The sequence below is a fragment of the Nelumbo nucifera genome, chromosome 7 (assembly GCF_055504915.1).
Source record: "Nelumbo nucifera cultivar China Antique chromosome 7, China Antique-T2T, whole genome shotgun sequence".
Taxonomy (NCBI): domain Eukaryota; kingdom Viridiplantae; phylum Streptophyta; class Magnoliopsida; order Proteales; family Nelumbonaceae; genus Nelumbo; species Nelumbo nucifera.
In genome coordinates, this window is record NC_142655.1 from 31,760,276 (window position 1) to 31,774,788 (window position 14,513).

Genomic DNA, 14,513 nt, shown 5'->3' on the forward strand with positions numbered 1-14,513 from the left:
AATTACAATAAAACCAAAATTTTTGGTTCGATTTTCGGTTAAAAGCCGAATTTAATATATATATATATATATATAATATTATATATTATAACCTATAATATATATATTATAACATATTATGAAATTTAATTTCATTATAATAATTATATATAATATATTAATATATAAATATATAGCATATTATATATTAAATATGGTATTTTGTATATTGTATATTATACATTATATAATGAGTTTTAGTTAATTTGGTTGTTTCGGTTAACCTAATTTCTAAATCTGAAAACCGGAACCGAAAACCGAAAATGCTAAAAATCGAATTACCCAAAAATCAAACTCAAAAAACCGAAACCAAAATTTTCAATTCGGTAATTCGGTTTTAACCAAATAATGCTCACCCCTACCAAAACCCAATGCAGCATCATGATCAAGTTTGAGGTTAAGTGCAATTTTTCAATTTTGCCCATCTATCTCCAAGGTCCAGGGCACAAATAGAAGTTAGTCTAGGTTCAATGTTTCTTCTAAACACTCATTCACTATGCTTGGGGTCTAACCCTAGTAGATTAGACAAACTACTCCACTAGTTTGATATCATACCAATGTCAGTTTTGTCAAGATAAACTCCCTAAGTCTATCCAATGGCTAAGAACATTCTAAACTAACACAAGTCTTATAAGTGTCTAATTTAAAGAGTAATTCACAAAAAACATACCAATTAAAACATGAAGCAATAATGTACTTTATTCATTCACTAATAATGGTTTATCTGCATCAATTTGATTGGAGCTGAAGGCACACACTATCTAACAACTTCCACTTGTACTTAGGTTTAATCAAGTAATAGCCTTAATTCCATTCTATTCACGTGTCCTTCAAACACTTTCTATGTCATTGGCTTAGTTAATGGGTCTACCACATTTTTCGCTGATGCTACCTTTTGAATCTGGATGCTTCATCTACTAACAATCTCTTATAGTATATGACACTTCCTCTCGATGTGCTTTGACTTCGAGTGGGCTTTTAGATCCTTAGCTTGAGCAAAGACTCCAGTGTTGTTACACAACGGTGGAATAGATGATGTGCTAGATGGTGTGACTCCTAATTTTTAGATGCATTTCTTCATCCATACTTCTTCCTTAGAAGCTTCATTTGTGGCAATGTACTTGGCTTCAGTTGTGGAGTTTGTTGTAGACCCTTGTTTGTTGTTTCTCCAATTAAATGCACAGGATCCCAACATAAAGATTTATCTAGATGTAGACTTTTTACCATCTGGGTTAAACTAGAAGTCAACATTTGTATAACTAATAATCTGTAGTGAACTACTATTGAAGACAAGACAATAATCTTTAGTTCTTCGTTTTTCGTAGGTATTTTAGTATGTTCTTCATAGTTGTGTAGTGTTCTTGCCTGGGTTGGATTTATATCTACTAACAACATTAATAACCTGAGAAACGTCAGGTCAAGTGCACAACATAGCATACATGATGCTCCCTATGGAAGAGGCATAGGGATCATTTCTCATGTCCTCTATCTCCTCAGGGGTCTTAGGTGACAGTCCTTTGGAACGAGTGACTCCATGTATGAAAGGAATGAATCCCTTCTTGGAATCCTACATGTTGAATCTTTTGACAATCTTGTCAATATAAGTAAATTGAGACAATCCAATTAACCTCTTTGATCTATCTTTATAGAGTCAAAGTGCAAAGATATAAAAAATTTCTCCAAGATCTTTCATGGAGAATTGTTTTGAAACCCATAGCTTCACCATTGTTAACATTCTTGCATCATTCCCAATGAGTAGATTGTTGTCTACATATAGAACTAAGAATGCAACCTTGTTTCCTATTGTATTTCTATAAACATAAGGTTCATCCAGATTTTGCTCAAAATCCAACTATTTGACTCTCTAGAGTCAAATAGATATTCCAACTTTTGGAATATTTCTTTAATCCGTATATAGATAGTTGAGCTTACACACCATGTGTTCCTGACCCTTGCCAACAAAGCCTTTTGGTTGTTGCATATAGATATCTTCAGTAAGATCTCCATTTAGAAATGTTGTTTTGGCATCCATTTGCCAGATTTTTATAATCGTAGTTTGCGGCTATCGACAATAGTAGCCTAATGGATTTAAGCATGGCCACGAACAAAAAGGTTTCCTCATAGATGACTCCTTCTTTCTGAATGTTACCATTCACCACAAGTCGAGCTTTATAGGTCATGATCTTTTCATCAGGGCCCTTCTTCCTCTTGTAGATCCACTTTTAACTGATTGCTTTCACCCAAAGGGGCGTGTCTACCAGAGTCCAGACTCTATTGGTATTCATTGAGTTCATCTTGGCTTTCATGACATCTACCCACTTCAAGGAGCCTATGTCTAACATAAATTCCATATAAGTTGATGGATCTTCCTCACTGTCCATGGCTTCCATCAAGTAACTTTCTTGACCATAGCCAAAACGTATAGGAGATTTAGATACCCGAGTAGATCTTCAAAGCTGGGTACCAATATCTAGAATTTTTGGATTATCTCCCACTACCTTTGAACCCACCTCATCAAGAGTAACCTCTTGATTATGATTGTTCAAGATATAGTCCTTATCTAAGAAGTGGGCATTTCAACTAACAAAGACCTTTTGTTATTTTGGGTTTTAGAAGAGATACCTAATGGAGCTCCTAGCGTAGCTTACAAAATGGCTATGAATGGTTTTGGATTGCAATTTATCTGCACTTGCCTTTTTGACATGTGTTGAATAACCCCATACTTTAAAAGTGTCTGACAATTGGTTTCTTGCTAGTCCAAAGCTCATATGGAGTCTTTGGAACCGACTTGGTTGGAAATTGATTTAACACATAGATCATAATCTCTAGTGTGTGCCCCCAAAAGGATATGGGTAACTCTGCGTGGACGAGGAATGACAGGACCATATCTAATAAAGTCTAATTTCTTTCTGATACACCATTTAATTGTGGTGTAACAGGAAAAGATAGTTGTGATATAATACCATTGTCCTTTAAGTAGTCATTGAATTCGTTAGAGAGATATTTACCTCATTGATCTGATTAAAGGGTTTTGATTTATCTCCCTGATTGTTTCAAAATCAGCATCTCACTGAAGATGGCATAGTGTATATGTGAAACCAATTCAATAACATCGTTTTAGAAAAATCCGATCTCCAACTTGCTTGGATCAAAGATGGTATGTAAACCTGATGTACCCTGGTGGTTTTCTTGCAAAAACACAATGGAAGAATAGTAAAAATCGTCCATTATCAAAGCTAGGTCAAATTAGGATTTATAAGAGACAAGGAAGAAGAGAAGAGAGCAAGAGAGTGGGGAGAATTGGTTCAATTGGACTCTCCCCTCTTTTTCCTTTATATAGAATACTCTCTCAATTTAATTAGGAGCTTATCCAAATCAAATTTGGATTATGATTCTATCTTTAATTGACAAGCATTATCCTCTTAAGAGTACAAGTGCTCTATACCCAGATCCACGCCCATTTTCAACCCAAGTCACATGACAATGATTATTTAACTAATCATATTAATAATTGGCCTTATGCCCATTTTCTCTAATGATTCACATCCCAAGGTGTTGAATGACTACTTTGGGCCTAAATATTGTATAGCATGGGACTCACAAAGGTCTTACATAAGTCCATAAGGGTTTGGCCCTACCTCTAAAAGAGGTTAGGTCGAATTCATTACTCAAGGCAATAAACCCCTAACTTAATCAACTTGGCCTTAGTTTGGGCCCAACATTTACACCTAAATGGTCATTGGATCCAGCTACCCTATGAAGACCCAAGGATAATGAACTTATATAAGATAAGCTCATCAAGTATTTAGCCCTATAATGGTCTCTTATATCTAACTTTTCGGTTCATAATCATTAGAACATTACTCACAATAAATGACCTATTCCTTGACTATAAAATGCAATGTCACACTCTTTGCTAGGATGAATCTCAAGATTAAAACATTTTTGCAAACCTTTTATTAAATAGTAATATAACATATAAATATATTTTGTAAATCAGATTTCAAATACAGATGAAATCCACTACTGACAGTTTTGGTTTCCATCACAAAAAGTATAGTCTGATATTCACTTTGTTTGGCAAAGTAGTTGATCCTTTCACTGTAATCACCCACTTAGATAATTTCCCAAACTGCCCCAACATGCCTAGGTATTTGACTGTTAATCGATCTAGCTAGTTGGTACTTCGAAAACAATGTAGTCAAATACCCAGTGCAGTATCATAATCAAGTTCGGGGTTAAATGCAATTTTTCAATTTTTCCCATCTATCTCCAGGGTTCAACATAACTAGAAATTGGTCCAAGTTTAGTATTTTTTCTAAACACCCATTGGTTGTGCTTGGGGTCTAACCCTAGCAGTTGAGGCAAGCTGCTCCACTAGTTCGATAGCACACCAGTGTCAGCCTTGTTAGGATAAACTCCCCAAATTTATCCAATGGCTGAGAACATTCTAAACTAACATGAGTCTCATAAGTTTATAGTTTAAGGAGTAATTCATAGAAAAAATATTGAATAGAACATGAAACAATTATGTACTTTATTCATTCACTAATAATGGTTTATGTACATCAATTTGATTAGAGCTACGGGCATACACTGTCTGGCAGATTGGTTTTGGGTCCATATGAGTTTTGATTATAATAGGGTCCGAATTATTCAAACTAATCCAGGTAAAAAAAGAAAGTGTGCTTATTTATTCCAATATAATTAAGACCTGAACTAATTATGTAAATGCGTATATATAACAAATATATCACTTCAATTTTAGAAAAAATGGAAAGGTTAGGATCATGTATGGTGTGCTCTTCCCAAGACCCAGATAACTTAGGGCTGCAATCAGATTCATATTTAATTTGGGTCTGAATTATTATTGCTTAAAATGAAGGAAAAAAAGTTTAATAATTAAAAAAAAGTATTTATTTGTATCTTTGGTTTTCTTTTTTAAAAAAGTATTTTTTTTGTATCTTTGATTTTTTTAATTCCTTGTCTTTTTTAACAAACTAGGGGTGCAAGTTGGGTAGGTTGGGCTAGGTTTATGGTTAACCCAGGCCCAACCCTAAGATTTGGGCCTAAGGCCTAAGCCCAAGGTCAAGACCGATCTTCCCAACCCGAGCCCAACCCGCATTGTAATTTGATGCACTCAAGTTGAGCTCGGGCCTGGGTCCTTGGGGATTATTTTGCATAATCTCTTAAACCAAGCCCTTAGGGATTGTTTAAGTCCATATAAGAGGCCCTCCTTAGTTTACACACCTTTCCTCCCATGTCATATATACCTTGGAGGAGGATCCATGTAAACTTGCTCTTGCAAAGTTTCCATTCAAAAAGACATTCTTGACATCTAACTGATATAGTTTTCAAAAGAAATTAGCTGCTAAGGAGAGTAACACACTAACATCCATATGGTATTTGATTTAGCAATTAGAGCAAAGGTCTTTTAGTCAACACCCTCCTTTTAGGTGAATTATTTTACAACTAGCTCAGCCTTGAATAGAGCCATTAGTTTTATGTTTAACAATATAGACCCACTTGCCCCCCACAAATGCTCTTCCCATTTGGTAAATCCACTAGCACCAAAGTATTTGCCTTTAGTGAGGCTTTCATTTCCTTATCCACAGCTTCCCTCCATTTGGGATTACAAACTGAAAGAATGGTAAGATCCATCATATGGACGCCAAAAGGTTGCGGAATGGGTGGGCGAATTTCAAAAATTTCTTACATTTCTTCCAACTGGGAATCATATTCCCTAAATTTAGAATACAGTATTCAAGGATCTAACATGAACCAAAACTGAACCAGATCTGAACCAAAAGAAAAGGGAAGGGATATACCTGATCCAGAGAAATAGTATCTCCCAACGTCGGTGTTCACGCCCAAAGAAACTTCCAAGAACTGCTCCCACTGAAGATGACACAGTGATAATGAAGCAGAACCAGCAGTGTTCGTCCCACGAACCAAGTCCTTCTGAAGAACTCGATGGAAGCAATGGGCACCACACACGATCAATCTATCAGCAAAGATTGATATCAAGAACCTTTCTTGATCTTTCCCTCACAGAGAAAACAAACCAGTAGTAGAAGGTAGCTGAAACTGGAGGAGAGAACTAGAGCAGAAGGTGGTGAATAACTTTCTTCTCTCTAGGGTTTTCTCTGAGAACCAGCACTGTGTTCTGCAAATTACCATTAGTGTTCGAATTCTTGTAATTCGAAATTAGGGTTTTCTCCTCCTTTTCTTAGTGATTAAGAAACCTCTTAATCTCATTAGGAGTTATCCTAATCCAAATTTGTATTTGGATAAGGAGTCTTCTTAATCCTATCTACAGATTAGATCAGCCCACACCTGATCTTATCAAGAGGATACCATATTCAAATCCTAATTTGAATTTGGTCTCCATGAGTGGATATGGTTAAAACCCAATCCTTTTGGCTTGACCTAACCTCAGATCCGCCCCTTTAAGTGACTGATCAAATCAGCCCAGTTCAAAATGGGCTTTAGGCCCAATATGCATCAAGTGCTCAATAGACTTCCAAACTGTTGCCCAGTTAAGCTTCTTTGTATGGCATGGGACCCAAGCATTGATCTACACATCAGCTACATGGGTTCAGCCCAACCTTTGTTACAAGGCCTAGCTGAATTCACTGGAAAGCCCAGTGAACCCCTTGAGCCCATCACATGGACTCTATAAGCCCAACACTTACACTAAGTGGTCCCTGGGCCAAGCCATCTTATAAAAACCCAAGGACTGTGGGCAGATGCAAGATTAGCCCATCAGGTATAACCCTAAATGGTCTTACACTTAACCTCTCAGCCCATAATGATCCAAACACTGCCCGACAAGAGAGGACCTCTCCCTTGACTGCAAGGCACAATGCTGCACTCTCCTCTTGGATGGACCTCGAGGATTAAAACCTTTTTGCAAACGAGTTGAAACCATACATATATATTATATCATTATAAATATATTTTGCAAAACAAAATTCCAACGGTTGAAATTGGTTGTCGATAGTCTTGGTTTCCATCAAAGAGAGTGCATCCCCGATCATTACCTTTGTCCGACAAAGAGGCTGATCCTATCACTATGATCACCCACTTAGATGGGTTCATGAACCATCCCAACATACCCAGGTTTTGACCCCCTCTAAGGATCTCACTAATTGGCATATCAAAGACAACCCAATCCGCCACCTAGTGCAATATCATAATCGAGTCTAGGGGTCAGGTGTAACTTTCCAGTTTTTCCCACTCATCACCAAGGTCCAGGGCAATACTGGAAATCTAGTCCGGTTAAGGGTTTCAAGTTGAACCCTCACTGCATGTACCTCATGTCTCACCCTGGCGGTTGAGACAAGCCTCCCCAACCAACTCGGCGGTACATCAGTCACAGCCTTATCAGGATAGGTATCCCTAGACCGATCCACTGGCTATGAACAATTTAAACTAACACGAGTCTCATTAAGTGTCCAGTTTAAGGGTTTTACACAGAAACATACCACACAACTTGAATCAAACATACACTTTATTTATTTACACTAAATGTCTAAAGTACATCAAAACTGATTGGAGCTAAGGGCATACAAACTGTCTAACAGCTCCCACTTGCACTTATGTCCAATCTGGTACAAGCCGGAGTCCCATGCTTTCTACGTGTTTCTCAAACACTTTCTGTGTGAGTGGCTTAGTCAATGGGCCTGCCACATTATCCACTGATGCTACTCTCTGAATCAGAACGTCCCCTCTACCAACAATCTCTCGCAGTACATGGTACTTCCTCTCGATGTGCTTTGACTTCAAGTGGGCTTGAGGCTCTTTAGCTTGGGCAATCGCTCCATTGTTGTCGCACAATAATGGGATGGGTGATTTGTTGGACGGAACCACTCCTAATTTGTGAGTGAACTTTTTCATCCACACGGCTTCTTTGGCAGCTTCACTTGCGGCAATGTACTCGGCTTCGGTCGTGGAGTCTTTCGTGGACCCCTGTTTGCTGCTTTTCCAGCAAACAACACATGATCCTATCGTGAAAACATACCTAGATGTAGACTTTCTATCATCTAGATCCGACTAGAAATCGGCATCAGTATACCCTTGGGTTTGTAGTGAACTACCATCGAATACTAGACAAAACTCTTTTGTCCTTCGAAAGTATTTGAGTATGTTCTTCACAGCAGTCCAATGCTCCTGCCCTGGGTTGGCTTGGAACCTACTTACCACACTCATCGCCTGAGCAATGTCAGGGCGAGTGCACAGCATGGCATACATGATGCTCCCTACGGCTAAGGCATAGGGAACGTCTTTCATACCCTCAATCTCCTCAGAAGTCTTGGGAGACATCTCCTTGGAGAGAGTGACTCCGTGCCTGAAAGGAATGTTTCCCTTCTTGGAGTTCTCCATGCTGTACCTTTTGACAATTTTGTCAATGTAAGCAGCTTGGGATAATCCTATTATTTGCTTTGATCTATCTCTATAGAGTCGAAGACCCAGTATATAGGAGGCTTCTCCAAGATCTTTCATGGAGAATTGCTGCGAAAGCCACACCTTGACCGAAGTCAACATTCCTACATCATTCCCAATGAGAAGGATATCGTCCACATACAACACCAAGAATGTAACCTTATCCCCACTGGACTTCTTGTAAACACAGGGCTCATATGGATTCTACTCAAAGTCAAACGATTTGACGGTAGAGTCAAACGGATGTTCCAACTCCTAGAAGCTTGCTTAAGTCCATATATGGATCTATTAAGTTTACATACAATGTATTCCTAACCAGCAGCAATGAAGCTTTGCGGCTGCTGCATGTAGATATCTTCACTAAGATCTCCATTTAGGAATGCAGTTTTGACATCCATTTGCCAAATCTCGTAGTCATGGTATGTTGCTACAGCTAGCAGGATCCTAATGAATTTAAGCATGCCAAATCTCGGGGCCCTTCTTCCCCTTATAGATCCATTTGCAACCAATTGCTTTTACCCCGGAGGGTGGATCTACTAGAGTCCAGACTCCATTGGCCTCCATCGAGTCCATCTCGGCTCTCATGGCCTACACCCACTTCTGGGATTCTATGTCCAACATAGCTTCCGCGTAAATCACAGGATCCTCTTCACTAGTCAAGGCTTCCACCAGGTAAGTATCCTGGTCATAACCATAACGGACTGATGGCTTGGATACCCGGGTGGATATTCTAGGTTGGTCACTACCTGGAATTTGTAGGATACCTCCCACTGCTCCTGAGCTCTCCTCATCAAGAACTATTTCCTGACGATGGATGTTCAGGATGTAATCAGTCTCTAAGAACTGGGCATTTCGACTGCAGAACACTTTCTGCTCACTTGGGTCATAGAATAGATAACCCACTGAATCCTTTGGGTAGCCTACAAATAGGCAACGACTGGTCTTGGATTCCGACTTGTTCGCACTCGTTCTTTTAACGTGCACAGGACAACCCCAAATCTTCAAGTGTCTGACACTTGGTTTCTTTCCAGTCCAAAGTTCATATGGAGTTTTCGGAACCGATTTGGTTGGAACCCGATTCAGCACATAGATAACAGTCTCTAATGCATATCCCCAAAAGGATGTGGGTAGTTCTGAGCGTGTGATAAGTGACCGGACCATGTCTAACAATGTCCTATTCCTCCTCTCTGAAAGACCGTTATGCTGTGGTGTAGCAGGAGGAGCTAACTGTGATATTATCCTGTTGGCCTTCAAATAGTCCCTGAATTCGTCAGAGAGATACTTGCCACCTCGATCTGATCGAATGGCCTTAATTTCTCTCCCTAACTGTTTCTTGACTTCTTGTCTGAACTCCTTGAACTTTTCAAAGGATTCAGACTTCTGTCTCATTAAGTATACATAACCATATCGTGAGTAATCATCGGTGAAGGTGATGAAATACATGTGTTGGTTACGAGTCCTAACACTTAGGGGACCACATACATCTGTATGTATAAGGTCAAGCGTGCCTGTACATCTTTTTGTCTTACCGTTAAATGGTCGTTTTGTCATCTTACCTCGGAGGCAAGACTCACAAGTGGGAAGATCTTCTACGGTTAGAAAGTCTAAAGGACCATCCTTTACCAGCCTTGTGATTCGGTCAATAGATATGGCCAAGTCGGTAATGCCACAGGCACGTGGGACTAACTATATCACGAGTTCTTTTCTTGGGGATTTTGACCGACGTAGTTTCAGCTAAGTTAGTTTCTAGAGAATGATGTAGAACATAGAGACCGTTCTCTAGTTCCCCGCATGCGATGAATTTATTGTTCATTTTAATAGTAATCATATTACTAAAATAGACAGTATATCCATCATCACACAGTTTGGAAACATAAATCAAATTTCTTCTTAAGTTCAGTACATAAAGACAATCCTTAAGTACAAGAATTCCTTATCTAAAGACTAATTCTACGGTTCCTATCGCCGTAGTTGCAACACTTGCAGAAGTCCCCAAGTAAAGTGTCACTTCCCCTATTCTGCTTACTTTGAACCCCTGTAGTGAGTTACACGCATGAGTTGAAGCCCCGGAGTCAACACACCAGGACACAGAAGTAACTAATAGATTAGTCTCTATGACACAAGTTTCGAGATTACTTTTCTTAGATTCTAGGCAGGCGGGACAATTCCTCTTCCAGTGGCCGACCTGTTTGTAGAAGTGACAGGCATCGGATGCCTTGTCTTTCTTTTGTTTCTTAGATTTGGTAGCCTTTTTTTTAGGGCTTTCTCTTTGCCCTCCTCTTCTTGCCAGATTTTCCAGGTTCAACAAGCATGGCTATTGGCTCATCCTTCTCGATCAATTCTTCGGCTCATTGCAACATATTGCTGAGTTCTTGCAAGCAGACGTTCAACTTGTTCATGTTAAAATTCATGATAAACGGATTGAAGGACGGAGCAAGGAGTTAAGAATGGCATCTATCTGTGTGACCAGATCTAGCCCGGAGCCAAGGGCCTCCAGGTCGTTTAGGTAATCCATCATCCGTAGACAATGGTCATGAACTTGCTGCCCCTTGGTCATCTATGTGGTCATGAACTTCTTTAGGACCTTTTGGCGAGTAGAACGATTCTGCTCTTCATACATAGTCTTTAGACTATGCAATATGTCTTTGGCGAGTTCGATCTGATTGAACTGCCTCTGTATCGGATTATCTAGGGAGGCTACGATATAGCAGCGAGCTAGGGAGTTTTTCTCCTCCCACTCTTGATAGTCCCTCCTGCGGGCTTCTGAAGACCTATCTCCCGGACGTTTCGTTGCAGGATTCTTTGCCACCTTATCTAACTTTTCTGAAGTCAGGACCAACATAAGGTTTCTATATCAATCGGCATAGTTTTGGCCCTTAAGCTTATTATCGTCGAAACAAAATAGTGATCTATTTATAGGAGACAAATAGGTTTTCTTAAGGCAATATGTAAATCAAAATCATAGCAAGTAAAATTAGTAGGAGGAACAAATACCTTAATCGGTATCAGTAACACCCAATTGGTTGTGGCATATCCCACTTTCTCTTTCTATAACAAGGAATTAACTCTCTCTCGCATCATTAAGACTAGGAGCAGTGGCTTTCATGCTAGTGGTAGTTTCAATTGGTATCTCATCAATAGGGTTCACTTTTGGATAAGAGTACTCAATAGAAGGGGAAGGTTCCACTACAAGAATATAGGATTTTAGCGACAAAAAAAAAACCATAGTTAAAAGTCCAAATTCCATCGTTGAAAGTTTTTAACGACGAGAGTATATGTCGTTACCACTCGTCACTAAAGGACTTGCCACTAAAAACCCAAGCAACAAGTTGAAAATTTTGGTCGCTAAAACTTATTAATGACAAAGATTCCACCTATCGTTAAAAATATCACAATAACTCTTAGTGTAAGCCAATATATAAATCATAATTGTACATAGCTCCAAAAAATTTAGTTTTTGTTGAGAGAACGACACTATATATGCTTGCTAATATGCCAATTAGAATTCGAGTATATGTCATTTTCATCAGTTGTTATTTGAGTAAAGTAATATTCCTAAGAAATGTGTTTCCTTGTTTTCATTTGTTGTCATTCTTACATAATTGTCATTCATTTTACTATAAAAATAATTAAAGAAACTACATATGCATATATATGTAAATCAAATTTTATATCATTTGTAATATTGTCTATTTCTTCTTTTATTTTGATTTTTAATGTTGTCATATTAAAATAAGTCTTATGGCTCTAATTACAATATATTTTCTAGGTGGAGGCTTTCAAGCTTTAATTGAAGTGCACTTTCTTGCCAATATTTTAGCAAATAGTCACATGATTTGTTACTTTACATTTCTTCTTATATAAATGAACATCATTACCTAAAAGAAACTCACACACAATGATTAACTAATATTTTTCATATTATTCAAATTATTGAAGTAAAAATGGATGATTCCTCTAACACTTAATACATTTATTTCTTTAGTGTAAAAGGATGAAGTATAAGTTTGTGTAATACAATACAATACAACAAAAAGTGGATGTTCCATAAACATTTTAACCTTTAGGCTACATTTGTTTTTGGTGTAAATATTTTTCGATGTAAAAGTACATCGATAGAGTTCAACACCGATAAGTTTAAATGAACGAACCATTGCAAAGTAAAAGGGCATAATTATTGATACATCGATTATTGATGTAAAGTTATATTGTGAATGGAGTTTAAATCGATTTTCAATGTAAAATTATATTCATAACAAGTGTTGACAAATATGAATCAGGAATATATTTTTACACCAATTCGTATTTACGCCAAAACAAATACAACTTTACTATTTGTGTATTATGTAGCATAAAGATCTGGATTTTGGAAATCAATGGTTCTGTTATAAATAGAAATACATTACAAGTTTGTCATTTATTAACTTATGTTACTATAATTTGGAATTATTATTGTTTTAAGTGTCGTTTCACTTCAATGGTTAAAATCACATCACTCCATATGTGAAAACTATCCATGTACTAGTTTTTAAAGTAAGTAATATAAACTCATCTTTAATTAGGATATTCAAGGTTTATAATAAATTGTACTATCTAGATATCCTATCATAAGTCCCACCTATCATTTAGATGTTTACAATATAGGTTATGGATATAATAATTATAAAAAATTATAATCGAAAAAAAACATGCTTCATGAAAAAGTATAACTTTTATTAGTAAAGAGAAGGTAAAATTAAGTATATTTAACTTTGCATGAATAAATGGAAATCTCATTTCCAATATGTACTTTGTTAAATTAATATTTCTCTTACAGTCCATTAATTCTTTTGTCCTATATTTGTTGATTATTACTATAATTTCCCTAATTACACTTGTGATGTTTCTCTCATTACTTATACACTTCTTTAAATCACAAGTGAGACTAATAGGAAGAGGTGTTATGCCTTCACCATTTTCAAAGGTTAGATTGTATTGAGGTTACCCAACATTTAGTGGAATTAAGGGTGATGTGTAGGTATATTGTCATTGTTATGTAACTTATAACTGGTACTAATAATCTATATATGTTCTAACAGTAAAATGGGTATACAATCGTGCATTCTTCTTATAAGAAATGGTATCCCACATATAAAGACCCCTAAATGTGCGAAAATGACCTCAGAAAATTATAAGAATGTCGCATAAAAATAAATCTCCTACTATTCAAAAATTACAAAAATGTCCTATAAAAGACAAATTTACTATATTTACCTTATTATGTAATTTCCTCTAAGATATTCAAAAATTACGAAATTTCCACAAATAAGACAAACCTTCCAATGTAATGGACTCTGTAGCATTAAAAAATTATTGGAGTGCCACATATAAGACCTATTTACTCTCTTTATCTTACTATGTAATTGTCTTTATAATATTCAAAAATTACAAGATTATCACATATAAGACAAACCTTCCAATATAGTTGACTTTATGGAATTCAATAGTTACAAGAGTGCCATATATAATTATTTATGATTATGCCATCCTATAAAATAAAATGCCATCCCTCTCTTTCTTGCTTAATTCTCTCTCTCCTCTTATTCTTTATCTCAACTTTTATTTATTTACTTATTTAATAAAACTAAATAAATTATTTATAAATTAGTAAAACAAAGGAGATTTGACATTAAGAAAAAGATTTTAATAAACATTTGTTTATTTATGTAGAAATAATTTACTAACAAATTATTCTCTCCCCTTGAGCCTAATATTTAGGGCTATCAACGGGTCGGGTCTAATTCGAGATAGCCTGTACTAGTATCGTCTCAATAAACTTTTATTTATTCATTTATTTATTTTATTTTATTTAATAAATTATTATATAAATATTAATTTATTTAAGAAAAACTAGAGTTGAACCAATGGGTTGGGTCTACATGGTGGAGATAGATTAATTAAACATAATTATAATAGTTTTGGTGCCATGATTTTGTCTCAATTAATAATTGGGTTGGTTTTTGTTCTTATTTGTCCAAAACTAATTCAAA